The sequence below is a fragment of the Mercenaria mercenaria genome, chromosome 17, assembly GCF_021730395.1.
Source record: "Mercenaria mercenaria strain notata chromosome 17, MADL_Memer_1, whole genome shotgun sequence".
Classification (NCBI taxonomy): Eukaryota; Metazoa; Mollusca; class Bivalvia; order Venerida; family Veneridae; genus Mercenaria; species Mercenaria mercenaria.
The window spans coordinates 56,554,362-56,574,320 of NC_069377.1; positions in this window are offsets into that span (position 1 = coordinate 56,554,362).

Consider the following 19,959-nt stretch of genomic DNA (forward strand, 5'->3'; position numbering starts at 1 on the left):
CAGGACGTCCTGCAAGTGTACCCTGGGGGGTTCGTTTTGAGGAGGCTTTGGATGAGCTTCATAGACTAAACAGAGATACAGAGTATAGTACAAAACTGACATCTTAGGTTTTATATTACGCATATGGAATGTCAAAGCCACAGTTCTGTTAAAAATTTATAGGTTTAAATTTGTCATGTTTGTAATACCATCGAAATTCTCAAGTGTCTTTTTCATCCCATATTAATCCAACAAATATTATTGTTGTCATTATCTTGTTTCGGTTTTGTTAACAGGCTTGTTTGAATGAGGTGTCGCCTTTATTAAAATCTTTTATCATTATAATCATCATCATTCACTGTTATGAGTGGTTGATAATTTGCATCGGAGTCGGTGCTTTTATTATTTTCTCGCCCTTTGGATTAACAATAGTGTTCCGTTCAGGATTGAGAATTACTGCACATTTCATTACCTTCCATAAGCAGAACGGCAATTATTTTCTTTTGGTTGTATTATATGCTTTCCAAATGTACCTCTGAATAGTTCATTTCTACGTTTCAGTGTAATAGCAACAATTTTCATTCTACATTTGTTTGGTAAATCACTAATCACTAATCAGTCATTGTCAGGTAGCGTCAGCTAGATCGATCTATCCTTGCCTTTTTAGTCTGTTAAAACTTAACTTTCCGACTTGCGTATTTATTCGTTATGATACGTTACAACTGGTATTTATTATAAACACAAAACAACACATTTTATTTTCTTGTTTAATAATTCTTTTCAATTTATTAAATTTTCATGGTGAAACTGATTAACCGCTACAACAGCAGTTGAGTCGCCTCATACTAGAACTCATTATAATAAGTTAATATGTTCTGGTAGAATCTATTCAATTTTAATGTATAACAAAGTTTCGCTTCTGAAGGCCAGTGGGAAGTTTGATGGGTATTGAACATTTCAGTACTTCTCTTGAACAGACTCAGTTAGACCGACTATGGTATTATATTGTTGCTTTGAAAGAATCTTCCTAAATATCAAATTCGACGTGAAACAAAGCGTTATTTCACAATCTGACTTTTTAACTTGACGACACACATATTTATAAACACTTGTATTCCAGATAATCTTAGATCTTAAATAGATTTTAATTATATCAAGCGGTTATAAAACCATGTCAAACAAATCGAAGTGACACAGCTATTGTCACATTTAAACTGGTTTTTACTGAGAATGATTTCGATGGTTTTTACTGAGAACGATTTCGATTGGGGGGGTGGGGGGGGGGGTGGAGGGTACATTCTCATTTAAGATAACAGCTCTTCTGCAAGAGGCTCAACGTCATGGGTGTGGGGTAAGGGTGTGTGTAACAGATATACCTTCTGTCGTCATTTTGGTGTTGCACATATCTAATCAGGTGCAACACATAAAGTTATAAAACTTAAAAGAAAAGTATGTCAGCGCACAAGGTCAGAGCCTGCTATTGTAAATAGTCAAAGTCAAAAGCAACACTTTTTATAGCCCTTGATTTATTAAAATTTGTTTGCTGAAACACCGATATTTGTCATGCCAATATCTCCAGATGTGTAGGACATAGAATTATCTGTCAGCAGACATACGATTCAGTCAGTAAAGTTACGACTCTTAGGCATTGCTTTCAAATCTGGCTATTTTGCACATTTTAGGTGGCATTTTCGTAGTTGGAAGGCTATTGCACCCGCCCCGAGGCTGGCGTCGCCCTTGCTTTCATGCTACGGTTATTTACTTTAACCACTATTCTCATTAAACATAGCGTAAAAGCACACATGCTTTGGTTCAGGGTAAGTTGTGCCAAAGGTCAAGCTCACTAGGGTTAGATATCGTAAATACGTTAAAAGTTTTATGGCAAGGTTTTCAGTATCACTGTATCTTCATAACGCTTGTCTCTAAAATTCCTGAAAGGTCTGTTTTGTTATTTGTACACCATATTGTTTTATGTTTGGTCGTTTGGTATTATGGAGTCAGTGCTTTTGTAGAAATATCCAACATTTGTAAAATGGAAATAGTTTTGCACTGGCAATTATGGGATAAAGTAGTTCTTGTTATAAGATACATATAAAGTTATGGTATTTTAACATAGGAAATCATGAAATTGTATGTCCAAGAGCAATGAAGATTACAGTTCTGAGAACTGATTGACTTGACATACTTTAACTATTTGACCACTGAAGCGCTAGAAAGGACCTATTTGTGTTCGGTATTTGCCAAAATAATTTTACGGCACTGTAATGTGACAGTCTATTGGAATATTAGTAAGACGTTGTGCTCTTAGATTGAATCATTACTTTGTTCTTTGTCATAAAACATTGTTGTAAATAAAAGTCACTAGAACTAAACACAAACATAAATGAATTGATCGTGTTTCTTAGTAATGTCCGATACACTTAAGATAATTATTTTTTCATTTACACATGAAACCATTTGGACATTTGCTGTTAAATATTAATTGTACTGACGTCAAAACCCTGTCATTACAGAGATAGTCTCCAATAAAGATTTTATACTATTTTGGACGGGCGTTTAGTTTCAAGTGTTTGACATAATTTGTAGGCTAATTGTGCTTTCCTGGAAATCGTTTTTATCAACAGATATGACATGATTATATGATAAACTGTGCTAATTGCTTCCTTACTTTGTCAGTTTTAATCTTGATTTTTCAAAGCTTAGATATATGTACGAGTTGTCAAGATTTAAAATGTCAAGTATTTAAAAGCTTATAACTCAAGTACCGATTTATCGATATCAAGAAAAGATTTTCTTATGAGAAATGTATACATTTCGAAGAATTCTCCTTCAGTGACATCGCATTCAGTTAGGAATTCCTATAGTTATGTGACACAGTTTTCATAATAATCACTAACAGTAACAGTAACTAGTAAATACCATTTACTAACTAATTATTAACAGTTTGAAGACGGATACTACATGTCGCAGCCCTATGTTATTCCGTATAAATTAAAGTTTAATATCTACAATGCTTTTGCATGCGAAACGATGAACCAAAACGTTTAAATAAGCTCACATTGCTTTGACGTCACTTAGAGGTCACATTGCCCGATTTCAAATATCGCCGTGTTTCGCATTGAGGTGACGATGATCCATAACTTAAAAAATATGCAACGTTAAATTAATTGAAATAAGGAGAAAATATCCTGTAAATAGAAGATATTGTATTTGTTTGTTTTGGGTTAAACGCCGTTTTTTAACAGAATTTCAGTTATGTAACGGCGGGCAGTTAACTTAATCAGTGTTCCTGGATTCTGTATCAGTACAAATCTGTTCTTCGCAAGTATTAACTGCCAGCTTCCCACTTGAATAAAAGGTGGAGGACGAATGATATCAGACACAGTGTATTTTATCAAATCGTCACGGAGAATATACGCCCCGCTCGGGGATCGAACTCACGACCCCGCGAATCGTAGATCTGCGCTCTCCCTATTGAGCTAAACGGGTGGGCTAAGATATTGGTCGCGGTTTACTAAGTGAAGTATATGGTGTGGCCTCTATACACTTTAAACATACTTACATAATTCATACCTAAATGTAAACTCCTAAACAGAAATTCATGAATGATATATACAACAACCAAAACATTCAAACTTGGAAGCATGATAAGGCTTATGAATTAGAAAACCTCTTATTTATTTTTTTGGGGGCGGGTCAATAGGTCAAAGGTAAAGGTCACGGGAGAATAATCTGACCTAGAACCTTCATGATTGGCATGATTGGACAGATTGACAAGTATCGATTTTGGGGTATGTAGGACAAAGGGCAAGGTCACAGGGACCTGAATATTGAAAACGATTTCCGATCAATAACCGAAATATTGAAAAGTATTTCCGACCAATAACTTAAGAATCATTTTACTAAGAACATTCAAACTTAGTAGTCTGATTTGGCTTATGACTTTGGTGGCCCTTATTGTTTTGGGGGTCAGGAAATGTTATGGTCGCTTATGCATAGCCTGTACGTTTAAAGTTAATCTCTGACTACTGCGTCAGGGTGTCGACTCTTTGGCTCAGTGTCTAGAGCATTGGACTAGTACCCGAGCGACATGTGTTCGAATCCTGAAACAGGCAGTTCAGATTTTTCGTCATAAAATACTATGCTCTTTGATTTGAAGCCAGTTTCTAAAAACTGTGTCAGGGAGTCGACTCTTGTTACACCGGTACTCAAAAGTCCGCTAGACATAACAGCAGGCTTCGCAAAAATGTTGGACATTTGAGTCAGACAAACTTACAACTTTAGTCAGACCGAGAAAAAAATCGAAAAAAATAAATTATGTTACTGGCGAAACGAAACCGTTTTAATTTCTATACATATTTGTATCAATCCAGATATTTTGAGCCGCACCATGAGAAATCCAACATAGTGCGTTTGCGACCAGTATGGGTCTAGACCAGCCTGTGCATCCGTGCAGTCTGGTCAGGATCCATGCTGTTCGCTTTCAAAGCCTATTGCAACTAGAGAAACCGTTAGCGAACAGCATGGATCCTGACCAGACTGTGCGGATCCGCAGGTCCATGCTGGTCACAAATGTACTATGTTGGTTTACTCTTGGTGCGACTGAAGTGAGCAGAATCTGTCTTAAAACAATTCAATCTTTAAGTTGGTCAAATCTGTTATCCGATGGCTTGCTACAATCTGACATATTGCCGTTTCAAAAAGGCGAGTATTAATATCATCGCTGCGCCCGTTGATAATTCGTGTTTTGTTAGACGAAATTGTACCGAATACATGTGTATCTATGCATTAATATAGTATCTTATGTTGTACATTTCCTGAAGGAAGATTATCCGTGAGGGAATATTATTTAGAAAACATACATGTCTTTGATTCTCATGGCAGGTCACATTGCAAACAATATTGAATAAATTTTAATTGAATATTCTTTTGTTTTATTCACTCTCGTATTGCAAAGCATGTTTAATTATATTTTTTTCTTGATATAACGATGAACTGTACATGTTCAAGTTATATCAATAAATTACTGTCCTGTCCTGTCCTGTCCTGTTCTGTTCTGTTCATAAATCATCTTACTAAATTAATGCGCTAATTAGTGTTAATTGGCAGTAGCAACGCCTGAGGAAATCTGTATCACTGCTGATTATCGATTTTCTATAAATAGCCTAATTAACATGTGGTCATATTTTCGAGTGTTTGAAACAACAACGAGACAATACTGTCTAAAATTCGGTAACATTCTTAGATCACTAGGGTTGCATTAATATAATATCTTATAATTTGATAGCCATGATTGACGAACATTTAAGTTTATTCTGACATACTTGAAAATTGTTACAACTTTCTGGAAAAGCTACGGTAGGTACAAACTGGTATTGTCTATGGACCAGAAATGTTCGGAAACTTTTCCGTTGAAATTCCGTTTCTATTTTTAGCCGTGGATTATCTGTAGATGTATAAAATCTGTAGACTATTGCTATTAGAAGTCATCGTTCTTTATCAAATACAGTCTTATATTTCGGGAGTTATACATGTGACAATGCGGTTAGGAAGCATGTTTGAATTGTCAGTCTGGATTCCCGGCTAGGTTTCTACCTTTTCTACCTTGTTTTGGGGGTAAGAAGGCCAACAGTCAAGGTCACAGTGATTACGGGACTGAAAATGAGACAACCCGTCATGGAAGACATACGTATTTTACAAACATCTCTTGTTATTACTGTGTTTGTGTTGTACATGAAACATTTTGGCATTGAACACCTTATTCCCTTCATTCTGAATTACTACATATGCCAAACAGACGAACAGTCGCAGAACAAAACGTTAAGTATTCAGTGGTGTTTAGTTATATTGTTTTTGTTTCTTTTTGTGGGAAATAAAACGTTTTACGTATGTAACGTACTGTGTCTATGTTGAGTTTTAGTATTATTCACAAGCTTGGTGTTATTATGTACTGGTGTCCTAAATAGGTTACTTAGTAATGCCAACACCTTTGGTTAGGGAGGGGGTATATATTTTTTTTATGTCCTTCCATAGTTTCGACTCGACCTCATGTATTACAGAAAGGATTATAAAAAGATTATAACCCGTATATTTGTTTTATTTTTACTTGTGATGCCTGCTGCTTGCAGTCAAAGAGACATCCCTCTTTGTAGACAGTTGATAGCATGTTTGGAGTTGTACACCTTGACGTTCGGTATTGCTGTCGCCCTGTAATAGCAGAGTCATTGCCCTTGAATTTGTTTTCTTTTTATTTGTGTAACATGCTGTTAAAATTTATGAACAAGAGACATGAAACTTTGCATCAATGTTAATCAGCAAGCACAGATGAGTACCTTGTGATATTTTGTGCCTTTACCCATTACAAGGGACATGTTACTCTTTTGAGTAATTTTGAACATGCTTGTGCCTCGCTAAGATACTCGGAGGATCAGCTTGTAAAACTGAGCATCAAATGTTTTACCGATATCATAATTATATTACTTGACTTAATGTGTCTACTTTAAAAACTTCATTTTCTAAAGATGATGAATTTCTTTCTGTCATTATTTTCCAAGAAGTTTTATTAGTTTGTTTTAGTGTTTTCTCCTATTTGGGTGCACTAACCTAGACTTCCCTTGCCTGTCTGTCCACTCATGTTTTGTCTTTTGTCCACCTCGAAATTTTAACAGAGTAGGGTTTGCCTACCTGTGAAAAGAATGAGGGCAGGGTTTGCCTGTAGGAGGTTTTTTCAGCTTGATAAAAAAAGTAAATCAATGTGCTTAATAAACAAATTAATACAGGAGAGGGTTTGTCTGCTTAACGAATTCAGCAGGAGGGGTTTTGTCAGAGCATTCTTTAAAGTTGAGCTTACAGAAAGCTTTGAATTATTTTGCAGTTGAAGCTGCCATCAAGGTTAAGCACTTCAGTAATTTGTTATCTCTACATTTAAGCACCTTTGGGACAGGATTGAACACCTTCTCTATATTGATGGTGTCTGCAGTTCCGACAACTTTTGTAGTAAATATGTTTTAATTTGCCTACAAGTGTTTTAGATTTTGCTATTCAGGTTATTTACCGTACAAGTACGGGCAATACTTACCACTGTGATATATTACAAGAAATACATTTTATTTCAAATTACTATTGAGATTTTAAAACACATTAAAATAATTTGATCCATGTACTTAATATTAATCTGAATTAAGCTGCCTTCTAAGGCAAAAAATCTTGTGCGATTTTTGTTGCCCACAAATCTGGCACTTCTGCATTATAAGCAGAAGACTAGTCTCTGTTCCTTTGTTTTTATGTTGCCTTGAAGTATGAGTATTTGAATGAGTTTTGTGTTACAGAGAATATCCAAAAACTACAAGCAGTAATGTTTCTTTTCTGCTGACAAGTCTAAACATGTTTGTAACTTGAGCTGTTTGAGCTCTAATTTTGATTTATATAGCCTGGAAGTCGAATTTATGTTGTAATTTAAGCTCCAGGCAAGTTCTTGCCTGAAATTCAAGAGGCTTTTTTTGACATAATGTCCCCGACAACTTTGAAGTATTTTGCAATTCAAGTTTCGTGCTCAGGTTCTACTGTAATTTATGTTACCTGCAAGTCCTTGTCAAATTAAAATTTCCTACAAAATTGATCCATATGATTTATGTTGCCTAAAAGTATCAATAGTATTTTGATACAAGTTGCGAACAAATTCTGCCACTTAAGAGCGTTATGTTGTCTACAATTCCTAGCATATTATATTGCCAACAAGATACCTTTTTTATTCAACTTGTCTTTTTAAAGTACATTAATTTATGATATATATTTTTGCCATAGAGTTTATGCATTGGTCTCTTAGTATTACTGTCTGACTAAAAAACTCGGAAGCAGGAGGTTGAGCTCGGGTCCTCCAAATAGAGTACAAGTGTCCCGTGTGTGGACACTAAGGTTCCAGGGAAGCTTATGTAATAGGAATATTTGCTGTATCTTGCACCATCCACTAACTAAAATTATTATCATTCTTCTGGAGAAGTCGCAAGTCATTGGTGGTAACTTTAAATCATTGCTTAACAAACAAAGCTAATAGAGCTGGGTATTGACCACTTGGAGAGTATTGACTGGGATGGTTTAAACCAGTTAAAGAGACTGTTTTAAAATGATGTGGGGGTGGGGTACTTTAACTGCCTAACACTGAAATCAGTAAAATGACAATTCTAACACTTTTATCATTAATGTTTCTTAAATATAAGGCTGATTTTATGGTATTTATTGCATAGAAGGTCATGCAATTTGTGGGCTATGCTTCCTAGAAATTCTCAATTGCTGAAAAACGCGTGTAAATTGATGATGTTAATTGCTGACAAGATTGGGCATATCTGTGATCAATATTTCTTGCCAATTTTAATATTTTTAGTAGTACTTCCCACATGTCTAAATCATAAAATTGCCTACAAGTTAGAACTACCAGTCCTATCACATGTGATTTAAAATTTCAACAAAACCGAGCATTACGTTGATTTTGGATTTCTTCAAAACCTGGCGCTCTCGTTATTTAAGGTTTTTAAAAGACCTAGCACTGGTTTGATACAAGATCTCTACAAGTCGAAGCACACATGTGGTTTAAGATTTCTACTAGACCTAGCACTCTTTTGATTTCTGATTTCAACAACACCCAGCATTGTTGTGATTTAAAATTTCTACAGTTCCTAGCTCTCCTGTGATTTAAGACTTAGACATGTCACTTCTGTGACTGACGGTTTCTACAAGACCAAGCCCTGTTTTGATATAAGATTTCTACAAGTTCAAACACTCTTCTGAAGATTTCTACAAGACCTAGCACTAGTGATGGGCCGACAATCGGCGACAATCGAATAATCGTCGGCGTTGCATTCATGAGCGCGATCGCCGACTTCACTTTTCCCTGACCGGTTAATTACTTGGCATCCTAAAGGGATAATTTAGTTGTTTCTGACCTTTTTATTTCTGGTATTTACGGTTCTTTGGGGCAGTTACGCCAAGGGAAACTACTCTTCGTAAAAATGGCTTCCTCCAAAGTCTCGAAAGAAATTGAAGTCATCTGTGATCACCCAGATTTTGGAAGATATGTGGCTTTTACAAAATTAAACCGGGAAAACCATCAAAACTCTTGACATAAGTATGGCAGTATGCATTGCATGCCGTAAGACTTACGTAAGCATATTAGCAAAGGTATTTTCATTTTTTGCTTACGTGGGATTGAAATCATTCCAGTCGTAAATTAAGAATTAAGAATTAATAAATCGTTAATACTTTTTTTGCTCCAAATAAGTTTTATTAAATAACACAATATCACTGGATAAGTCACTAGTGAAATTAAGAGTACCTGATTTGAAGTTTACTGTCTTCACAAATATTTTACTTTTATGCTGTTAACTTACTCGTGTTTATGAAGGGATACAATAGAAATTTGATTTGAATATTTGATGTCTGCGTGGTTCATTTCTTAAGTAATGACATAAAACATACACTGTGATGTGAGCTTATAGATATGTAACTGAGTAACCGATTATCCGATTATATCCGATTAATCGAATCGGTTGGTTTGTCCGATTATGCCGATTAATCGGTTGGCAAATCTAACCGATTTGCCCATCACTACCTAGCACTCATAATTTAATGTTGTGATTTACGACTTTTTCAAGATTTGTCGCGCTGAGATTTAAAATTTCTACAAGTTCAAACACTTTTGTGTTTTAGGGTTTCTACAAGACCTGGCACTCATGTGATTTTAGTATTTTATGTATTGACACAATTCTATAAAAGAACTGCTGTTTTTCTCGAGGAAAGATTGACCAGAAAGTGGCCTTTATCAAACAGTAAATAGACTTAATTTGTACCGGAATTACTTATAATCAGCTTAATACATACGGAAAATGGAAAGTGCCAGAAATGATTGACCCAAACATATTATGATAAAAAGTAAAATGAATATAGACAGAACTTGAGTGTTGAAATTATATTTAATAAATAAATCCATTAAAGTGAAAACATTATAACTTGTTCAGCTTTATACCTTAATATGATGCTGATGAACTTTTTATAGCCATGAGCAGTAGCCCTTGGAATAATATCTTTTTCATTAACCAAGAACAGTGGCTGTTTACAATGTCTGTTTTGTTTACCGAGAACAGCAACCATTTGAACTGTCTGTAACATCATCTGAGAACAGTAACCATTTGAATTGTCTGTAACATCATCTGAGAACAGTAACCTTTGGAATTATCTGTTACATTAGACAAGAATAGTAACCTTTTGAATTGTCTGTTACATTAGCCAAGAATAGTAACCTTTGGAATTGTCTGTTACATTAGCCGAGATAAATACTTACTAAAATTATCTGTTACATTAGCGAAGACACAGTAACCATTGGAATTATTATCTATTACATTAGACAAGACACAGTAACTATTAAGATTATGTGTTACATTAGCCGAGACAAAGTAATTGTTATCACTTGCAGTAGCCGAGATTCAGTAATATTAAAATTATCTGTTACGTAAGCCAAGACACATCAACATTTCAACATGTCTATTATATTAGCCGAGACACAGTAACCGTTTGAATTATCTGTTACATAAGCCGAGACACAGTAACCACTGAAATTAAATGTTACATTAGCCGATACACAGTAATTGTTCAAAATGTTTGTTGCATCAGCCGAGACACAGTAACCATTGAAGCTATTAGTCACAATAGCCAAGTCACAGTGGCTGTTCAACTAATCTCTTACATTAGCCAAGGCACAGTAACCATTGAAATTATCTGTTACAGTAGCCAAGCCAATTATCTAGTACATTAGCTAAGACACAGTAACTGTTCAAATTATCTGTTACTTTAACTGAGACGCAGTCACTGTTCAAATTGTCTGTTCCATTAGCTGAGAAACAGTAACTTTTCAAATTATCTGTTACTTTAACTGAGACATAGTCACTGGTCAAATTGTCTGTTATATAAGCAGCTGAAACACAGTAACTGTTCAAATTATCTGTTACTTTAACTGAGACACAGTCATTCTTTAAACTGATTGTCTGTTATTACAGCTGAGACACAGTCACCTTTCAAATTATCTGTTACATTAGGTCAGAGCAGTAACTGTGCGAATTATCTGTACATAAGTCAAGACACAGTAACTTTTGGAATTATCTGTTATATTAACCGAAACACCGTAACTGTTAAAATTATATGTTATCTTAACTGAGACACAGTCACTGTTTAAATTGTCTGTTAAATATGCTGAAACACAGTAACTGTTAAAATTATATGTTACATTAACTGAGACACAGTCACTGCTCAAGTCATCTGTTATATAAGGTGAGACACAGTAACCCTTAGAATTATCTGTTACATAAGTCGGGAACAGTAACCATGGGAATTATCTGTAAATTAGTCAAGACACATTCACCGTTTAAATTTTATGTTACAATAGCTGAAACAAAGTAACCACGGGAATTATCTGTTACATTAGCTGAGACAAATCCCATCGAAACAGTATTATATATAAAATACGTGTTTTATTTTCATGTCTTACTGGCAAACAAAAATAGATAAAATCATCATATTGTTATCTGCAGTTATTTAACATTTCAGTTCGTAAGTATATATCTCACAGTTTATTTATTGTCTGTCTATAACTCAACACAGGTTTGAGAAAAAGTTGAGAAAATGCACTTTGAAATTTGTTCGTAACATTGCTGTAATAAAACATAACTGGATTACCAGTCAGTAGTTATAACTAAAACCATACCATTGGTCCCTGGTCAAACAGTTTTGACTATTGACTGCCACTTCTGATTCAATAAGTACGATGTGGTATAAGACATTTTCATCGGAGAAACTTCTAAACCAGCTATTACACTCTTTAGTCTTCATCATAGCAAGTTTATTTCAAAATGTCATCCTCCATGATGGTCAGTAGTGGCTTTATTACTCAGTCAATTGTATTCAGGCTCTAGTATACTGGTTTTGGTTGTATTGGTGTGCCCACCACTGTTTTACTGTTCTTACTTTTCTGTGGTATGTGTGCGAGTTATTAATTTGTTTCAAATTGTCACCAGTGGTAATTGTTTTCTGTGGTATGTGTACGAGTTATTGTTTGTTTCAAATTGTCACCAGTGGTAATCGTTTCAGTACAGAGGTGGTCTCAGTAAGGAAGTAAGTAAGTAAGTAAGTAAGTGAGTGAGTGAGTAACTAATTAAGTAAGTAAGTAAGTAAGCAAGTAAATTCTTTATTTATAGAAGGTAACCCATTTAGCTAAAATAGAAAAAGTGGAAACTTCACAGGTCGCTCAACACGACAAATACGAAAATGTTGCAGGCTTGGTTTGACTGAGCCTGTTCATGGACGGTAGTGGAAATACATGCTACCGTCCACGCCATCTAGCCCCGGGTTGAGCAGAACGCAACATTTACACCTGCTAAAAGTACAAAAAGCAATTTAGAGACATCCGCAGATGTATACAAACGGCGGTGAACATGGAACCTTCGATGATACACGGACTGTGGCGTGTAATTCCATGAAAAGCGGCGTTTGGTCCCCAGATGAAGTAATAGGTTTGCCCCAAACGAGAAAACAATGGGCAGAACTAAACATACTGGAATTTAGAAGGGGGATCTGAGGTTATGGAGCCTGCATATCATAGGAACTGTAAAAAGACAAAACTAAGCCAGTCTTCCATAGGTCTCTCAAAGAACTAAAATGAACAGTATTTAGGGTTGCGAGGTGTATCTGGTATTGCTGTAGTGTAGTTCTTATTGTTATGGTTTCTTATTTATCACCTTGAGGACGATTAAAAATGTGACAGTTGAAATAAATATGAATATGCAACATAATAAACAGACAGCTGTAGGAAGTATGTCCAGAAATTCCATTTCAATAATCATAGGTAATGCAAACTAGAATTTAAAGGATCTCAGAATTCTAGATTTTATGTCCAGTGACTGTTACAGTTTCTTGCAGCTGTACATAAAAATGTTGTGAATGATTTTAATCCTTAGAGATTATTATTATTATTATACCAGATTTATATAGCGCCATTTTCATGATAAACACATTCAAAGGCGCTTTACATATAGCAAACGCAGCCACACAGGCGCGACATTCATCCTCTACTAGTACAGACACAGAGCGATCTGACCAGAGGGACAGAGTGAGATAAAGCCTCCAGATCAGACAGAGAGAACAGAGAGACACACAGGCCTGTCCGGCTAACTTAGCCTAGCTCTTTGCGAATAGACAGTCTGATTCTTTAACGTGCCCGGTGTATAGCACCGATACACGCGAAGCCGTCTTTCCTGGGAAGAGCCAGTACAGGCCTCTTAGTCAGGTGGGAGACACTCAAGAGCATCTCAGAAATTTCCAGTTCCTGGACCGGGATTCAAACCCCGGACCTCTGGATTGGCAGTCAAGCGTGTTACCACTAGACCACCGGCCCACCTAGAGATTCAGTGTTGATGAGTTAAAATAACATTTTGGGTGTTCCGAAGGACATGTTCTCAAATGCAAAAGCAAACCTGGCGTTTGTTTATATTTTATTTATGATGAAGGAAGAACAGTAGAAATGCTAAATAATCATTGTAGATGCAATATCAAGAATGGAGTTCTGGTGAACCTTTTTTTAGATTGAAAATAAGACTATTTAGGGAGTTATCATTTGAAATACATGAAAAAAAAAACTGATTTTCATCAATTTGATCTGTAGCATCATTTTGATCATTTTGTTTAATGTTAGAAAAACAAAGAATATAGAGAAATTATAACATAAAAGATTTTACTTGACTGCTTGATATATTTTCAAACATTTTTTTTCGTCAATGCTTCTTTATTATTTCAGTATTTAGAAGTCTATATTCTGTCTTGTTTTTGGCAAATAATTCTACATAATTATAAAGAAAGAACACCGGATATGAATAGAGAAGTTTTAATTGAAACTCTATATCTCAGACTTGCTCATCTAAAAGTTCCATTTATCCTAAAGACATCTGAATCTCAATATCTCAATTTCTCAAATTGGCTTATCTTGAAATTCCTATTATCACACAGGCATTTGATACTCAATATCTCACACTCGCTTATCTTGAATGTTCATTAATTTCAAAACAAAAAACAAAAAAAATAACTGAAACTCAGTATTTCACACTTGCTTCTCTTGAAATTCCATTTATCTCTAGGACATTTGAAATTCAATTTCCCAAACTGTCTTATCTTGAAAGTCCATTCATCTCAAAGAACTTTTGACTGAAAGTAAGTATCTCAAACTGGCTTGTCTTGAAATTCCACTTATCTAACAGAACTTCTAACTGAAACTCAATATCTCAGACTGGCTTTTCTTGAAATTCCACTTTTGTCTCAAAGAATTTGATTGAAATTCAGTATCTCAAACTGGCTCAATCTGACTAAAGTACATCTCCTATTACGCTACGCATAGGATCTGACAACGACCTATTCATAGCCTCGTTCTGACGACCCTTTCGCTAGCCAATCAGAGCTTAACTTACAACATCTTGCAAATCTACCTGTAGCCTTGACTTTTGATATTTACAATTATCATGTCGTAATGTGTCAGATAGCCGGTTAGCTCAATCGGTAGGCCACTTGCTTTGTAAGCGAGGGGTCCCGGGTTCGAACCCTGGAATTACTGCACATTTTTCTTACTCTTCGACATTCCAACAAGTCGTCTGATTGGTTAAAATAAAAATAGCAATACTGGAAATCCAAAATATACAGAAGACGTATGTGAATGGGTCGTTCTCAGATCTTCGTTTAGAAGATCAAGTACTTTAGTCAGATTGAAACTGGCTTATCTTGAAATTCCACCTACCTCAAGGAAGTTTTAATTGAATCTCAATATCTCAGACTGGTTTATCTTGAAATCCCACCTACCTCAAAGAATTTAACTGAAACTCAATATCTCAGACTAGCTTTTCTTGAAATTCCACTTTTGTCTCAAAGAATTTAATTGAAATTCAGTATCTCAAACTGGCTTATCTTGAAATTCCACTTACCTCAAGGAAGTTTTATTTGAAACTCAATATCTCAGACTGGCTTGTCTTGAAATTCCACATACCTCAAGGAAGTTTTAATTGAAATTCAATGTCTCAAACTGGCTTATCTTGAAATTCCACTTACCTCAAGGAAGTTTTAATTGAAACTCAATATCTCAGACTGGCTTTTCTTGAAATTCCACTATTGTCTCAAAGAATTTAATTGAAACTCAGTATCTCAAACTGGCTTATCTTGAAATTACACTTACCTCAAGGAATTTAACTGAAACTCAATATCTCAGACTGGCTTTTCTTGAAATTCCACTTTTGTCTCAAAGAATTTAATTGAAACTCAGTATCTCAAACTGGCTTATCTTGAAATTCCACTTACCTCAAGGACGTTTTAATTGAAATTCAAAATCTCAAACTGGCTTATTATGAAATTCCACTTACCTCAAGAAAGTTTTAATTGAAATTCAAAATCTCAAACTGGCTTATTATGAAATTCCACTTACCTCAAGGAAGTTTTAATTGAAACTGAATATCTCAAACTGGCTTATCTTGAAATTCCACTTACCTCAAGGAAGTTCTAATTGAAATTCAAAATCTCAAACTGGCTTATTATGAAATTCCACTTACCTCAAGGAAGTTTTAATTGAAACTCAATATCTCAAACTCGCTTATCTTGAAATTTCCTTCATCTCAAAGACAATTGAAACTTAATATTTCAAACCAAATTTTCTTGAAATTTCACTTACCTCAAAGAGCTTTTCAAGTCACGTCAAAATTCCTTCTGTGATTACATGGTAGGAAATTGGTTGTGCCAAAACGTTGGTCAGATTTCTATGTATCTATATCTCAGTTTGTCAAGGTTAAAAAAAGTTAACTACGTAAAGAAGTCTGTGTTTGTTCACAGGACATAACTCCTTAAGCTATTCAAAATTTTTGCTTACATCATAGGTAATAGAGCAAAGAATGATCAGATTGGAATATATGAGAGAAATTATTTAAAATGAAGTTTATCTAGTCAGTAGCCAGGCTATACGTAAAGATGTGATTGTGCGTTAAAATGTAAAATACATAATAATAATTGCGAAAAAAAATGTCTATTTGCTTACAACATGCAAAATATATTATGTACATGTATATTAGATATAGTAGATGTTCTAAGGCAATTAATGTTAATCATCCTGCAATTCAGTCAGTACCAGCTTAAGCAAAGGTCTATCTCTGGCTAGGTCAAACTGTGCAGCTGTTTATTCGTTGTCTGAATCAATTTTAAATGTCTCCCCTTAATGTTATTACAGACTGGAAATGCTGTCACGACGTTACAATCTTGGTATGATGTACCAAAGACAGAGATGTGAAATGGACTAAAAATGAAGCGGCAACAGCTATAAACGAAAAACAAGCATAAATTTCAGATGGCATGTGATGTTTTACGCTTCAGAAGGTCACTTTATAATTTTTTTTTGATTTAACGTCGCACCGACACATGATAGGTCATATGGCGACTTTCCAGCTTTAATGGTGGAGGAAGACCCCAGGTGCCCCTCCGTGCATTATTTCATCACGAGCGGGCACCTGGGTAGAACCACCGACCTTCCGTAAGCCAGCTGGATGGCTTCCTCACATGAAGAATTCAACGCCCCGAGTGAGGCTCGAACCCACATCGATGAGGGGTAAGTGATTTGAAGTCAGCGACCTCAACCACTCGGCCACGGAGGCCCCTTCACTTTATAAAGAGGTCAGAGATATTTTGTTAGAAAGTGATGATTTTTTTTTCATGTAAGCAAATGAAACGTTTTATTTCAGATGATTGTATTAAAATCAAAACATGCAGAAAATACCAGTGTTCAAGCATGCATGTGATTTTTGCATTAATTGGTTATGTTTCAATTATATAATTACATGGTTGAATTATAAGGAATAAGGGTAAAACTGGCTTTACGTTTTGTGGTGAAAATAAAGAGAAGTACAGAAGTGTTGCTAACGACATAAAATAAAAAAAGTGGAAAACCACAAGTCGCCCAACACGACATTAACAAAATGTTGCAGGCTAGGTTTGATTGAGCCTGTTCATGGACGGGACGGTAGTGGAAATGCAAGCTACCGTCCACGCCCTGTAGTCCCAGGGTGAGCAGAAGTATAGTTTCATTACAAAAGTATGTACTAGTATTTGGTCATTGATGTGTATTCCAAAATTCTGTACGTGTACAGAGTTGTTCTCTGCAAGTCACAGAATATTATAACTCCAGTACATGAATCTTGGTTTGATGGACATATTGTCATCATTTCACAGATTTGAGATTATGTTTTTAGCATCTTGGCATCCTAAAGTATGAATGGAACTGAATTGATATTTCAGAATGTCATGACTTAACTTGAATGATAAAACTACAAGGCTAAGGAATGAATATACTTAACGTATAGAATACAGTTTTCATCTGTTTACTGGTAAATTGCCTTCTTTTAACAGGAGATTGAAATCTGGTTTGTTTGTTTAACTTAATGCCAAAGATGAATTGTTCTCGTGATATTTTATGCTGGAACAATTTTTACAGTTCAAGTTATAAAAGTCATTTTACATACATACAGAACCAAACAATGAGTCCTAACTGATGTCTTCTTTGCAGAGTTAGCTGCGGTTTTCACATAAATGCCAAACTTTTATTAAGATCTCGGGTGAAAAAAGTGTAAATAAACCACCTGGTGGATAGACCTCAGTGTTTTCCTCTCTTCAGACAGAACTTTGTAACCCAGCTATGATTCCAATTGGTGCATTTTATTTTGTTCCGGGATCATTTTTAACTTTTAAGTTTGGTTTCAACATTGATGTGAAGTGGTCCTTACACTAACGAGAAAAAGAAACGGCTCATTCAAACTCATTGTACAATATTTTATTAACTGTGATTCAAAATTAGAAAAGAACAGTTCCATTCGCAAATCTAATGATTTAAAAGATTTGATGCCTAATTAAACATCGTCTAATGGTCGCATTATGCTTCAAACCTAGAATGTTAATACTAGTAGACTGGACAGAGGAATTGAATTTCACTGAACCGATCAGTAGTGCGTGACCACCTCTGCTGGCAACCACAGCAGCAAGACCCGCACCAGTTACGTAGCAGATGCCGACGGATTCTGACACACTTCTGGTGGAGCGCTGCTCTCAGTTCCTGAACGTTGATAGGCTGTGGTTGACGTTGACGTAACCGCCGTCCATGTTAATCTCAAGCGTGTTCAATCGGATTGCAGTCCGGTGAGCACGCCGACCAATACAAAACGTCAGTGTTGTTCATCTCTAAAAAGTACCTGATGACACGTGCAACATAAGGTTTTACGTTGTCCTGCTGAAAGACCAAGCCTTCAACAACAGATTGTGATGCGAAATTTCAAAATAATTAACTAAAGGCCCAGGTTTTACAATAACCGCATACCTGATATTTATTAGATATATATAGTTAGAAAAGTTGTTGATATGTTGTATATATGTGATAGGACTGGTAGCGGGGGGAGGGATAGCAATAACTGTACAAACATGGTATTTCAAATAAGATTGTGCTATAATTTTTAGCCAAAATAATATTTGAAATTTCAAGCCAAATTTTTTACCCCAAAACTGCAAACCTGATATTTCTGAAAAAGAAATGTGCCAGGACTTAAAAAGTAGATAAAATATTTTATAATAATTTTGCACTCCAGGTATAAGAAAAAAAAAAGAAGAAAATTACAGAATTCAAAGATAATTGATGTAGGACTTATAGCCCAGGGTTTTGGAAAGTGGAAAAATGTGAATACCTGCTTTTTCAAAATAGAATTATGCTAGAATTTAAATAAGCCCAAAATTTTACTGTTGTATAATTGATAGTTCTGTAATGAAATGTTCTTTGTGTATATGAATTGTAGCCCAGTGCTTTGCAATAACTGACTAAACCTGGTATTTCTGAAATAGAAATGTGATGAAGGCATTGAAACTCAATGTTAGACAATAACTGTATTATTGGTTCTAAAGAACTGAAAATTTGCTTGTAGCCCGAAGTTGTACAATATCTAAATACCAGGTATTTCAGAAGTATAGATTGGCTAGAACACTGTTTATGCCTGATATTTCAGAAATAGGAAACTTCTGAGAATTATAGCCAAAAGTTTTGAAATAACTGTTTTACCTTGTATATTAGAAGGAAATTTGGTAGGACTTATGCTCAACAATTACAGCGTACCTGGTATTTAAATAAAAATGTTTAGGAACTTGTCACCATCCATTTCAGAATACTTATATATACCTGGTATTGTACAAATAAAAATTCACTCCGACTTGTACTAAAAAGTTGTTATTACTGTGAATACCTGGTAATAATAAAAACATATTGGGACTTGTAGCCAATGATTTTACAATAACAGTGCATACTTAAAACTTCAGAAGAAGAAATTTGCTTGGACTTAAGCCCAAAGTCTACAATTATTGTATACCTGATATTACAGAATTAGTAATGTTATAGGACTTGTAGACAAGAGTTCTGCAATAACTCTCAGTATCTTAGTATTTCTTAAGAGGCCTCCGTGGTCAAGTGGTTAAGGTCGCTGACTTAAAATCACTTGCCCCTCATCGATGTGGGTTCGAGCCTCACTCAGGGCGTTGAATTCTTCATGTGAGGAAGCCATCCAAGCTGGCTTACGGAAGGTCGGTGGTTCTACCCAGGTGCATGATGAAATAATGCATGGAGGGGCACCCGGGGTCTTCCTCCACCATCAAAGCTGGAAAGTCGCCATATGACCTATAATTGTGTCGGTGCGACGTTAAACCCAACACAAAATAGTAGCTAATTAAGAAGAAGACATTTACAAGGACTTGTAGCCCAAATCATCGATATTATGACTTGAAAACTGAAACTTGAAGTTTTATTGGAATAATAGAAGAAGTAATATTTTGCTACATGTAGCTCAAAGGTATTTAATAAGTGCATACCTGGTGTTTCTGAAATAGAATTGTGCA